The sequence below is a fragment of the Rhinatrema bivittatum genome, chromosome 7, assembly GCF_901001135.1.
Source record: "Rhinatrema bivittatum chromosome 7, aRhiBiv1.1, whole genome shotgun sequence".
NCBI lineage: Eukaryota > Metazoa > Chordata > Amphibia > Gymnophiona > Rhinatrematidae > Rhinatrema > Rhinatrema bivittatum.
In genome coordinates this window covers 192,119,530-192,125,529 of record NC_042621.1, presented here as the reverse complement: position 1 = coordinate 192,125,529, position 6,000 = coordinate 192,119,530, and the positions used below count along the sequence as shown (strand labels likewise).

Here is a 6,000-nt window from a genome sequence, read left to right as displayed (position 1 = left end):
GTAAAACTAAGGTAAAAGTCTATACTAAGTCCAAATACTAAGAATCAGAGAAGTGCCAAGATATAGGCACATTCAACAGAACTTGCCTGTATTCATCCTTGCACTAATTTGGAAACAAAGAGCAATATTGTATAGGCCAGTGGTTCTCAACAGGTGTGTCGGGACACACTGGTGTGTCGTAAGGTCCTGGAAGGTGTGTCGCAGGGCCAGCAGATGGCTGCCTCCTTATCAGCCTGGGTGGGAGTTGGTTGACTAATCTTATATTGGGACAAACCAAAGTCTATCAAAAGTACACCAAACAGTACAGCGAACTGATAAAACTGAACAAAAACAATCTAGAGCGATGCTCTGTCGCTGTCAATAAATGAACTTCTAAATGATGTATGTTATATTTTCTGATTGTTTTAATAAAGTATGTGCCTACACAATAAGTGGTGTGAATTCTTTGATAAAATTCACACCACTTATTGTGTAGGCACATACTTTATTAAAACAATCAGAAAATATAACATACATCATTTAGAAGTTCATTTATTGACAGCGACAGAGCATCGCTCTAGATTGTTTTTAATCTTATATTGGGCCTGATGGGAGGATACTCTAACTTCTTTCTTTTTTTTCTGTCTCAGTGGGAGGCTGTTTCCTCCTTCAGCCAGATTAAAGCGAGACATTGACAGCTCCTGCTGCTCTGGGCCTGATGGGATGCTGGGGATGGGATGCTGGGAAGATGAAGGTGGAACTGAGGGAGAGTGTGGAGGCTGCTGAGCAGGAAAGGGTGGGAAACAGGGGGTTGAGGTAGCTGGGCAGGCAGGGAGATGGGATGAAGGGGGTAGGAAGAGTCAAGCAGGGGAGAGATGGAGCACAGGGAAGAGGATGTGGGGGGGTCAGGAATGTTGGGCAGGGATATGAGTATGATTGGATGATTGAAAGGGAGTAATTGGGGAAAGTGAAGGATGATGGAGGCATGGAAGGGGAGTGACAGGGTGCAAGAGCCATAATATGTCAGTTTTGTGAATGTGCATTTCTTCTATCTTTGTACTTTGCTTAGTGTAGCAGGAAATGTATTTCTGTTTCTAGCTCTCCAGTTTTGCACTGCATGCAGAGTGGCTTTTTGAGGTTTTCATTCCAGTTTTTGTCTCCACATTTGTAATTTGTGCTTTTTTATTCTGTATTTGGTGAAGGTTGGATCTGTATGTGTGGCTGAAGTAAGGTATTTTACTAGGAGGTAGGGATTTGTATCAATCTTCTTTGTTGCGTTTTCTCATTCTTAATAGGACATGCATTGGTGCTGCACCGCTGCATTTTCATAGGAAGGGCTATTGCTGTTTGAGTTCTTGCAGTCAGTGTTGCAATGATATGGAAGGTTTGCCACACATGTGCTGAGTGGGGTTTTTTTTCAGATTTTGTATTTTACAATGCGCCTGGTAGTAAGGGAGTTTGTGTTTCTGTTACTGAGATAGCATCGGAATCAGAATATCTTTTTTAATAGCGAGTTGTATTTGAAATATCCTAGTTCTGCTCTGCATCCATTGTTTGGGGGGGGGGAGGAAGGGGGTGTGGGTTCCTGTGGATGCGGAGTATATGTTTACATCTAGTCCCGTTATGGTCAAGGGTTCAGTGTATCACGCCTGTAAGCATTGGGGTAGATTTTTAAAAACAGCGCGATCGCGTACTTTTGTTTGCGCAGCAGGCGCAAACAAAAGTACGCTGGATTTTATAAGATATGCGCATAGCCGCACGTATCCTCTAAAATCCTGGATCGGCGCAAGCAAGGCTGCCGATTTTGGGCAGCCGGCGCGCGCCGAGCCACGCAGCCTGCCTCCGTTCCCTCTGAGGCCGCTCCAAAATCGGAGCGGCCTCGGAGGGAACTCTCTTTCGCCCTCCCCTCACCTTCCCCTCCCTTCCTCTACCTAACCCCCCCCCCCCCCCGGCCCTATCTAAACCCCCCCATTACCTTTGTCCGTAGATTTACGCCTGCAAGAAGCAGAAGTAAATCTACGCGCGCCAGCGGACTGCTGGCGCGCCGTCCTCCAACCCGGGGGCTGGTCCGGAGGCCTGGACCACGCCCCCGGGCCGGCGCCACGCCCCGGTCCCGCCCCCGAAATGCCGCGCCCCGCCCCGACACGCCCCCTTCCAAAAACCCCGGGACCTACGCGTGTCCCGGGGCTCTGCGCGCGCCGGCGGCCTATGGAAAATAGGCGCGCCGGCGCACAAGGCCCTGCTCGCGTAAATCCGGGTGGATTTACGCGAGCAAGGCTTTTAAAATCCGCCCGATTATGTGCCAGGTGTGTCCCAATAGAAAAAAGGTTGAGAACCACTGGTATAGGCAATGCAAGTTACTGAACTGTTCATTTTTGGTCTAATGTGTGCACATAGACTCTGGCCCTGACTTTAACTCTGCTTGTAATCTGCCGAACTTGACCTTGTCTGCCCGACCACCCCTATGCCTCACAATTTGGTACGGCCCCTTGGCCTGTCAGTCAGTATCCTTAGGGACCAACCCCCTCCCCAGCCCATGACATACCCTTCCTGTGCAGATCAAAACTCAAGGTCTCTGTATGTACATATCACAAACAATCTTCTAAGAGATTATTGTGAGTGCTATATCTGAAGAATTCTTTATTCATCACATTTACCCTATTCTTTCATTTCACACTAGCAAACTGGGCAAGTTTCAATTCTTACTAGACTTCATTACTGCAGTTTTATTTTAACCAGTCTCGTTCATATCTCATTCCCTTCAATTACCTTTTATTTTTCAAAAGACCATCAGAATACAAAATATAAAGCATATTCTCCCAACCAGAATACACAGTGTATTACTCATTAGTTTGCACACAAAAGTTTACAAATGCAGAATGCTCTTAGAAAAAGAGCAATTTTATAATCTTACATAATAGTCCTAAAGTTCCATTATACATACCTATGCTCTCATACATTTTGCTTTCAAGGAAACATGTCTCTCTAGAATTGCCACTTCAAGTATTTGTCATCTCCAAATAACAGTTCTGGGGATCTCTTTCCAGCATATAACAATAGCAAGCCTTACAATATGGATAAGTGTGAAAGCAGTCTCTTTTCATGAGTTGATAGGAAAACATTGCACCAGTGACCTAGAAAGTAAAGTTCTGTCCAGTGTCAGAGTCAGGTGAATCCCTGTAATTTTTGCAACACCCTACACACAAACCTACACCACCACCATATATGAATATATGAATCTTGCTCACCACATTGCCAATAAAAGGAGACTGAATAATAAAATTTAGAATACAAAAATATCTGTACATTCTGTATAATATTATAATAAACACCACTTGTTTACTGAAAAAGATGAACATTTTGGGAACCTTATTCTAAATACCTTGCCATATTGAGAGTTCAGCTGGAAATTTTGATCTGAGTTCTAATTCTATATAATATATGGGGAGTGCCATGTTTAAATCCCAGACTTATAAGACTAGAATCAATATATTAACAAATTGGGTTTAACCACCGAGTTTGGAATACAGGTTCAACTGAGTTGTATTCTCGGGAAGTCTACATGTTCACCCTGCTTTGAAAAATTGTCTTTAATTTTCCTTGTTAGAGGACTGATAGCAGAAGGTCATCCTTCAGTCCAGACAGAAAGGTTAACATTCTCTGTGTCTCCTAATGCTGCATGGGCAGAGTTAGGACTGTAAGGGTTGCCAAAATAGGATGTAACCTGTACTAGTGAGATGAGCCTCCATCTTCCTCCCTGCCTATTGTGCTGGTCTCACTAGCACAATCACCTGTACAGAATCATGTAACTGTATATAATGTTTATTGTTTTTCTAACCCAGTTTCCCAAGTAAAGTTTCCTTGCATGCTTCCACTGAACAGTTGAGTCATTTCTGCTTCATAGAAAGTGTTTCTCTTGGAAGCATGGGGGTTCTCCACTGTATACACCTAGTTCTGACTCTGAGCAACTGGATTGGGGCGTACTGGTATTAGAGGAGAAAAATCTGTCAGCTTATAAGCCCAGAGAAGGCTTTGGACCAAAAGAAAAAAGTTCTGAATTCACTAAGAACTGATACAAGCCTGAAGCAAGCTGTAAAGAAGCAGGGTACAGAGCATAGCTAGTGCTCAGGGGAGGCAAAGGACCTGAAGCAGGCACCCTGCTGCTCTAATCAAAGAAACTGTGAGTACAACAGTAAAAAGAAAGCAATTGGTTTAGACAGCATGGCTTCCAGCATACCTCAGAACAGCTATAACCAAGTTAAATGCAAGCAATTAACAGATATGGAAGTTTAAGATGGAAATGCTGCTGATTAAAGATAAATTATCAGATGTGATATGCGAGGATAGACCTACTGAAAATGCAGAGCATTGGGACCAGAGATCTTGAGGTTAAAAAAAAGCATAATTTCTCTTCTTGTTAAAGATAATCAATTAATACAGTTTCTTGGGTATACCACCATGAGACAGATATGGGAAAATATGAAGAGATTGCTTAAGCGGTGTAAGTTAAACAGCAAACTATTTATGCTTCATAAATTGTACAGTCTAAGACTTAAAGAATCCCAGAAAATACTGGAACATTTTAATGCTGAGTTAGAAATCACATAGAAACTGAGATGCATAGGGCAGAATTTGAAAGATGGTCATATGTATGCAATATAACTTTGTAGTTTGCCTGATCCCCATAATGTCCTCATCAATATGCTAAAGACTAGACCAGAATGTGAACTAACATTGGACTATGTGAAAGGGAGACTCATTGATGGATTTATCCACAGAAATAAGGGACTAAAAGAGACAAAAATGTAACCACGAGGCAGCACTACATGGGGAAGGGACAGAGAGACTAAAGATTTTCAAACTGCCCTTGCTGCAGGGGAACAGACTGGTAGAGGAACATAGCTTGGAAGAGAAAAGATTCCTTTTGAAAAATAAAAGGTAATTGAAGGGAATGAGATATGAATGAGACTGGTTAAAATAAAACTGCAGTAATGAAGTCTAGTAAGAATTGAAACTTGCCCAGTTTGCTAGTGTGAAATGAAAGAATAGGGTAAATGTGATGAATAAAGAATTCTTCAGATATAGCACTCACAATAATCTCTTAGAAGATTGTTTGTGATATGTACATACAGAGACCTTGAGTTTTGATCTGCACAGGAAGGGTATGTCATGGGCTGGGGAGGGGGTTGGTCCCTAAGGATACTGACTGACAGGCCAAGGGGCCGTACCAAATTGTGAGGCATAGGGGTGGTCGGGCAGACAAGGTCAAGTTCGGAAGATTATAAGCAGAGTTAAAGTCAGGGCCAGAGTCTATGTGCACACATTAGACCAAAAATGAACAGTTCAGTAACTTGCATTGCCTATACCAGTGGTTCTCAACCTTTTTTCTATTGGGACACACCTGGCACATAATCGGGCGGATTTTAAAAGCCTTGCTCGCGTAAATCCGCCTGGATTTATGCGAGCAGGGCCTTGCGCCGGCGCGCCTATTTTCCATAGGCTGCCGGCGCGCGCAGAGCCCCGGGACGCGCGTAGGTCCCGGGGTTTTTGGAAGGGGGCGTGTCGGGGCGGGACCCGATGACGCTGCGTTTCGGGGGTGGGGCGCGGCATTTCGGGGGCGGGACCGGGGGCGTGGCGCCGGCCCGGGGGCGTGGTCCAGGCCTCCGGACCAGCCCCCGGGTCGGAGGACGGCGTGCCAGCAGTCCGCTGGCACGCGTAGATTTACGTCTGCTTCTTGCAGGCGTAAATCTACGGACAAAGGTAATGGGGGGGTTTAGATAGGGCCGGGGGGGTGGGTTAGGTAGAGGAAGGGAGGGGAAGGTGAGGGGAGGGCGAAAGAGAGTTCCCTCCGAGGCTGCTCCGATTTTGGAGCGGCCTCAGAGGAAACGGAGGCAGGCTGCGTGGCTCGGCGCGCGCTGGCTGCCCAAAATCGGCAGCCTTGCGTGCGCCGATCCAGGATTTTAGAGGATACGTGCGGCTATGCGCGTATCTTATCAATTTAAATGATCAGGAGAATCTATT

At 45.1% G+C, this 6,000-nt stretch overlaps 1 protein-coding gene across 6 annotated transcripts in view; it reads left to right on the top strand.

The window, feature by feature from the left end:
• Positions 1-3,707: 3,707 nt before the first annotated feature.
• Positions 3,708-6,000, top strand: part of LOC115095675 (alpha-1A adrenergic receptor-like) — a 124,462-nt gene continuing 122,169 nt past the window's right edge. For 5 of the 6 annotated variants that reach the window (XR_003857840.1, XR_003857841.1, XR_003857842.1 and 2 more), the window contains exons 1-2: positions 3,708-4,159; positions 4,758-4,917. The gene's annotated coding sequence lies outside the window, so the exon portion shown is untranslated. The remainder of the gene's footprint in view (positions 4,160-4,757; positions 4,918-6,000) is intronic. The other variant, XR_003857839.1, reaches the window with a different exon arrangement.